A 7,946-nucleotide genomic window follows, 5' to 3' on the forward strand; every position below is an offset into this window, starting at 1 on the left:
TTATTTTTAGTTGTTAGTGAGTGTCTTTTCTCAACAAAGTATGACATGAAAATCTCAAATATGGAATATTATTGCAATTCTCCCTGTCTTAGGTACTAGATCACTATCTCTTTTGTAAGATATTAAGAATGATAAAATCCCCATTTTGAGTTAAAAACCTATAATTTGCATGATTTCATTGGCACAATTAGTTTTACATTGAATTGCTAAAACTAGTAAATTAGTAAAATCTAGTACTTACCAACACTTGCAGTTGCTTCCTTCTATTTAATAATTATTTCCCATGTAACAATCTTTTGAGAAATTCTAAGACAGAAATAAGAATGCAAACTTTAAAACACTTTAAAAAATAAATCTAAATATATATAAATACATAGCAGAATTTCTTTACCTTTATAACAGGATTTCTCAACTCCAGCACTGCCAATACTTTGGGCCAGATAATTCATTGTTGTGGGATGCTATCCTGTGCATTGTAGAATGTTTAGCAGTGGCAGTGGCCTCTACCTCCTAGATACCAGTAGAATGCCCTCCAACTCCCCAGAAGTGACACCCAAAAGGGTCTCTAGGCATTGTCAAACATCACTTAGGGAGCAAAATAGCCCCTATTTGAGAGCCACCACATTATAGGGGAAGGATTTTAACCAACCCAAATGAAACAGCTTTTATTTGTTTGTTGTCTGCTTGTTTGTATTAAGGCATATTCAACTTCTGAATTTTTTGATGTTTTTCCAAAACTTTAGATGAAAGTAGGTATCTCAGGATATTAAAACGTATACAAGTATTTGTGAATTAAAATACTCAAATAAAAGTATTTTAAATAACCCTTGGACAGTAATGTAAGTGAACTAAGCTATGGTATATTCAACTACTGTAAAATTCATCTCCTTGTTTAGACTTGTGTTCTTTAGTAGACCTCCTAGTTCTTCTTAGGTGAGCAGATACATAGCTGAGGACTCTGCAAATGGCCTTTCAGACTGTGCAATGCACAACCCCAAGAGATATTATTAACCATAGACTACATGGGTGTGGTGGACCTAATATAGGGCCAGATCTCCTCATGGACATAATTGAGGCAATTAATGCCATTACTTGTATTTAGAAGATTTCCAGGTATACCAAGGCTGAAATCTTCTTTGCAGCAAGTAGAATAAGCTAAGCTTGTTTCACCAAAGCCATCCTCTCCTGCTTCTCCATCAAATCCTAAGGCTATGAGACAGCAGAATTCAATCATGGATCAAAGATATCACATTTCCCACCTGTTCAGTCCCAGAGAGACAAACACAATCTAAGCTATGGATATCATGAATAATTCTTACACCTTGGTATCCAGCTGGTATCAATTTTTCATTTCTAAATGACATTGGTCTATAACCTGGAAAGAAATAGGCATGAGTAATATATCACATTAGCAAATTCACCTGAAATTTCTTACAATAATTATTTGATGATGATGATTATGACAATAACAACTAATAAAAATAACTAAAAAAACCCTTTAAAATGCATTGCCCTTTATTTGGCTGGAGCTAGAATATTTAAAAATTGCTTATAAACTAGCTAAAAATAGCATGTTGACAATAGCTAGAGGTGTCATGTTGATAAACACGTTGTACGACAAAGGGGTTAGGGGAAAATGGAAAAAGCAGATTGAAATTGTTTTTGCAAAATATGATTATACTGTTATTTTATATGGAAGAGGATTTTCAGACAATGAATTTACAAGTAGCACAAAGATTGCACTACATTTCCACTTCATAATCATCAAGAAGCAGGAAGGGTCTCCTTTAAATAACAATTTGAATAATTTTTTGGCTTTAAAATTGAGAGAATAGGAAAGGGGTGCTTACTTATTAAACTATCAAACATTTATAGATCATCACTTGTGACAGAGAACACAACAAGGTGGTAAAGTTGTTCATTTCTCTATAATCTAGTTACTTTGACTTTCAAAGTAATGAAACAGCTGGTTTGTTTTTATTTCATTATTCACTGTGACATCTTCCAGAAATGTAAACCTAGTCAAAATAAAACAGGAAAACTCCATTCCAAGAATGTTGAAATTTATAAAAATAATTCTATTGGCAAACCAGTAATTGGGTCACCCCATTTTTCATACTTAAACATATAAAGCTTATTCACTTGACATTGTGTAAGATGCTTGATCAGTGCTCTTCAAAACTGTCAAGGTAATCAAAACAAGGGAAACCTAAGAACTATCACAGACAGGAACTGCGTAAGGAGACATGACGACTAAATGATGTACTATCCTGGATGGGATTGTGGAACAGAAGACAAAACAAAAACTCAAGAAATCAGAAAAAATAGAGTGTATATTTAATACTAATGTATTACTACTGGTTCATTAATTGTGACAAATATACCAGCCGATTTAAGATGTTAATAAAAGGAGAAAATAGGTGTGAGCTATATCAGAACTCTGTATTGTCTCACAATTTTTCTGTACATCTAAATCAATTCTTACATTAAAAGAGTATTTAAAAATAAAATGTTAAATAAGTGTATTCACTAAAAAGTAAAGAGCTATTCTTCTCCGATTCTATAACATTACTACGTATTTGTTGAATATATGGTTATGGCAATATATTTGCCAAGACATACTTGCTAAATGAAAGAAACAAATATTTTATCTCACATTTCCTAACACTAAGGCATACAAAGTTTATCACAAATATTTTTGAGCTCTGGAGATACATTTCCTACACTTGGAAATAATGCTATACACCTTTTAAGGATAACAATGGAAGCTGATGACTTTCAAGGGAGCTGAATAGGAAAAGGGTCTGCAGTGGATATAGGCAGCAGTATAAGCAGTTCTACCAGTGAGTCATCTGACCTAAATCCCTATTATTCTAGAAGGATCTATTGTGGAGAAGGATGTTTTCTTTGTTTGCCAAGGCTGCTATGACAAATACTACACACTGGTTGACATATAACAGGAATTTAGTGTTTCACGGTTTTAGAGGCTAGAAGTCCAAAATTAAGGTGTCTGCAAAGCCATGCTTTCTCCCCAAAGTCTGTAGCATTCTGGTGCTGGCTTGCAGCATTTCTTGAAGTTCCTTGCCTTGCATTTCTGTCTCCTGACACATGGAGATCTCTCTGTGTTTCTACTGCCCCAAATTCCTCTGATCTCTAACTTCTTTCTGTGGTTTTCTCTGACCTCTGGGTTCTCTTTATAAGGTCTCTAGTAATATAGATTAAGACCTATACTGATTCAGTTCAGACACACCTAAATAAGGTCTTAGAATACCTTAGTTACAAATCAGTCCATACCCTAACTGAAACTACATCTTCAAAAAGTCCTATGTATGAATGGGTTCATACTCATAGCAATATGGATTAAGTTTTAGAACATGTCTTTTGTTGGAATACATGATTCGGTCGACCACAAATGCCTTGTAAATTTTAAGGCAAGTTCCAAAAAGAAAATCAAAATATAAGTTCCTAGCATTCTAGAGCAAGACCTTTTGCAGTAGAAACTTATGCATGATTGAAAAGTAGCTATTGGTGTGCTACCAAGTCATGTAGCTATGGACTGTCTGACCGTGGGATGTCAAGTGACTATGCAATCAGCAGCTTAACATGAGGTCCATTCTATCAGACCAGTCATCTCATAAGATTGGAGAGACCCAACAGGGATCCATTATGAAGTGAAAGCAATACTTACAGGTATCAAGCAAAAGCAAGGCCAGAGGAGGACACTATTAAACTGGATGAGGTGCCATATAATCAACCACTTTTACACCAATTGCATCCTCCGCGGCACACATGGTCTTATTGAGGGTCTCTTAAGACAAGCTGAGAGGAGAGAAAAAAAGGGCAACTTTGGTTCGCTAATGGAATGGCTAAGATTTTCATTATGAGCTGAGAAAAGCCTGTTGGTGCATTAAAATTCAGGACTGGCCCTGAGAGATGGTGATGTGGCAAATAGTCCTTCTGCAAAGGATTCTCCATCCTGCACCTGGTTTCCACTTTGTGTGGAAAGAGTGTTAACATGAGCTAAGATATATGGCCATTTCTCTTTCACCTAAGAAACAGAAAGCTTAGAAAGTGTTGTTCTCACTCTAACATGCTTGTGGATACATTATGGTAGAAGAGTAAGAGTAACTAGAAAAAAGCTCTAAGTATTTAGAGTTGGCTTATGCACATTTATTAATATGTTTATATGTTCCCACCCAGAATTGCTATCTGATGGTTGATAAACATCTTTCTATCTCTGCATCTCTTCCAACCCAGCTGTATCCAATCAAAGTAAAACAACCTTGGGAAAATTAGACTGTAATACACAGGAAGTGAGATGTAAGGTTGTTATTTTTCTGTGCAATACTGAAAGGCTGCAATCTAACTCCCAAATACATGTTTCAAGGGTAGTTTATTACAATATAGATGTAGATATCAAATACAGATATGTAGAGAGATGTAATCTATATATAAGGATGAGAAGTAGTTCATTTTTGTCAACTGGAGTCTATGCAATGATGGAAAGTAAATGCTAAGAGCGGGAGTCAGAGCCACGGGTGAAGCTAGGGTCCGGAGCGGCTTGGGCGGGATTGGCAGCAGCGGACAGTATGCCCGCTCCAGTGTAGTCCCGAGGAGGATGAGGCCAGGGACCCGGGGGTGCAGCGGACGGCGACCGCTGCCGGGTTAACTACGCCCGGCAAGGGGTGCGTGGGGTTGGAGGCGACGGCGGTATGAGGCTCGGGCTACTAATACTCGCCGGACTTGCGGGGTCCTACACGCGGGGTACCAGTTACTCACACTCGGTCACTAGTGATCACTTGCCTTGCGGCCGCTGAGGCTTACCGGAGCCTTCCCCCAGTATGCTCCGCCCGAGCTCCGGCCCTTTCCTGCTGGACGCAGATGGCCGGGCGGTGGCGAGGCAGGAAGAAGGCCTGAGTGCTCAAGAGGGACGAGGTGATCGAGTCCAGGCTGGTGCACGATTTCGACACCATCCTCTCCGGCATCGGGCAGGAGCTGGGCCCCGGCGCCTCCAGCATGAGCAATATGCCAACAATGCCCGTTTTCAAGCAGGGAGATTCCAGCCTTCCATTGGGTGGTGAAACTAAACACCCTTTCAGTATGTGATGTGTGTTGCAACATCACCATGTAAACATCGCCATTACAATGGAAAATGCACGGTGAAACACTCACTTACTTGAACTAAGGTCAGTTTTAGGAAATTTGGAGGCTGGATAATCGGAAAATGGGAGAGATATGCCTGAAATTAGCGAAAATTGGTAAAGAGCATGCTGAGTCGTATTCCATGACTGATGGCTACAATATACATCAAGTTGCATTAACAACTTAAAGGTTTAAAGTGTAATCGCCCTGCAAACAGCCTTCTTGGTTTAGATATTTCAATGTCTGTGGGAATAAGCGGCAAAAGGACAAATAAAGCCAGTTAAATGCAGTTGAATTTCTGCGGGACCCTGCAAAAGGCGCGTCTGCCTTCATTCAGGTATACTGCATCAGCACAGAATTTACTCCTCGCGAGTATGGGGGTTAGAAGGGTGGGCCTTGCAGGAGCCAGTTTGACACCTTAAAGCAGAAAAAAAAAGGGGGGAATGCACGGATCATCTCACTCAGCTATCTGCCAAATCAAAGGGTTTAAGCCTAAAGGAGCAGATCGGAAAGAAGAAAAAAAAAAAAAAAAGACGGAGAAAAGATGACGAGAGCTGCCCACGAGAAAGAAAAAGATCAGCCGTCCTATGATACCACAATCCACACAGAGTGTTCTCCGTGGCCTGAAGCCCCCACAGCCTCTGGGAATAACAGTCCGTCCACAGAGCCCACCCTCACCTCCCGGCAGCAGAGCACGTGCACGCTCCCTGACAGACATTCCTCTCCCCAATCATCAAGGAGATGGAGTTTCACAGGCCCTTGGTGAGCAATTCAAGAAGCGCAGCAATGGCTGCTCAAAAATAGATTCTCTTCCTACAAGAATGTTTTCCTTTTTTTTTTTTTTCCCAGGTGCCAACTTACTAAAAGTGACTGAGGAAGATTTAGTACAATCTGTGGTATAGCTGATGAAATTCAGCCCCATAACTTCCTGCATGCAAGGTCGGTTAGGCGACGTTTAGCCACCTGTGCCTGCCAGGAGCAGCGGCTCCCTCCGCTGCAGGCTGCAGACAGTGGAGGCGAGAATGGTGTGAAACGCTGTGTGTTTTCCAGGCAATCTACTTGGAAGAAATGGTGGCCTCACAAGTGGCTACAATGTTTGCACTGGTCTTTAAAATTCCTTTGCAACAAATTAACCAGGTTTACAGACAGGACCCTACAGGGATTCAAATTCTCCTTAATGACCAAATAGTTTAGAACTTTCAAGAGGAGTGTTGTTTTCTTGTTTTGTTTTCTATTCTACACAGTACAAACCAGAAATGGTGGCAGTATCCAGATAATTTTGAAGTGATGTCTTATGTAGACTGAATTATATTCAGCACCAAATAAAGTCACACTTAAAAGTGTGTGAAGACTGAATCTAAGAAGCCTTGGAATTAGATTCTACCATAGAAAATGTTTCATACGGAAAATACCAGATGACCTTTCTAATGCACTGCATGAGAGGCGAATCTCCTGGCAGTCACTGCTTATAGCCAAGTGTACTTGTGAGAGCGAGCACAGGGGACGCGGGGGACAGCGTGCGTCCGGCTCGAGACCCCGGTGCAGACAGAGCTACCAGCTTTTCTGGCAGAGGCCGGTAGATGATACAGTTTGAGAAGCCACTGTTGCTGTCTTTTCATACTGTGAGCGGTTTGGAAATGAACTTAAAGACTTACTGTGGGCATTCCCCTTTCTGCACCAGTTTGGCTTTTATTGCCTGAACTTCATGCTCACCTGGGGCGGGGCCAGAGGCAGTGTTGCTGTGGATCCCGAGGTGGTCTGTCTGCAGAGAGCTGCGCTTCGCTCACGCTGCGCCCAGGGGTCAGCTGAGAGAGGCAGAGGAAATCAGGTCTAGGGCATTACTTTTGGTGCGATCATGCCAGATGAGGGAAGATCCAAGCCAGAAAGATGGGCTTGAAGCAAATTGCATTATTGGGAGTACCTTGATGAAAGGATCAATTAATCCTAATAGGCACAAGGGCATTAGTAAACAGGTATTAGTAAATCCTAATAGGTACAAAAAAGCTCTGCCACAGATATATTGCAAAACTTTGTGCTTCTATTTCCATTTATTAATTATTTTAATTTCTGGGTTTTCATTTTTGAAGCCCATTGCCTTTGTTGTTTTTGTTAATTTTTTCTTTTTTTCCCATTGTCTTTTTTACTCATGTGGTTTCTTTTTCTCTCCTGTTCCTTTCCCTATTAACAACCCTGACCCTCCATATATTCTGCTTTGTTGCCTACTTTTTGCTTTAAACATTTTTAAAGCCTTATGCCAGACACTGTGAATAGGTGACCTAAGCAGGGGGACAAAATGTATTATTGCTGATAGCTTCTGACTTGGTGTTAAGGGGTCTCCATAATCAACAAGATGAAATTGTTTATAAAACACTAGAGGTCATTAATCAAACATTAAAATGTACTGTAAAAATCTATTATGCCTCTCCTCAAATATTGAGCTTTAGTACAATCATGGAGAAACATTCTTGTTATTATTAGGGTTTTTTATATATCATAACAACTTCTTTTCTATGAAAAGAGTGCCTCTTTCACAGAACCAAAAGCTTATCTGCCAGTGTTTTTTTTTTAAGGAAACCCATTATTTTCTCATTTTTCTCCTGTATCTTTGTCTTCCCTTCACTCAAAGCATCCCCACATTTCTTCAGCAAGCATTTGTGAGGCCCATAGTGTAGCAAACTTAATTTTAAATATATGTTTTTACATTTTTAATTATATTATTCTGTTTGCCCAGGTGTTTTGGCTTTGAATGTACTATTTGCTCTTCATCTCTGTTCAAACATTTTTGTACAAAGGAAATGATAATA

General features: G+C 39.6%; 1 pseudogene; it reads left to right on the forward strand.

The window, feature by feature from the left end:
* The first annotated feature begins 4,920 nt into the window (after nt 1-4,920).
* LOC143647710 (upstream-binding protein 1 pseudogene) lies at nt 4,921-6,447 on the forward strand (annotated as a pseudogene).
* Nucleotides 6,448-7,946: the final 1,499 nt, after the last annotated feature.

This window comes from Tamandua tetradactyla, chromosome 10, assembly GCF_023851605.1.
Source record: "Tamandua tetradactyla isolate mTamTet1 chromosome 10, mTamTet1.pri, whole genome shotgun sequence".
Classification (NCBI taxonomy): Eukaryota; Metazoa; Chordata; class Mammalia; order Pilosa; family Myrmecophagidae; genus Tamandua; species Tamandua tetradactyla.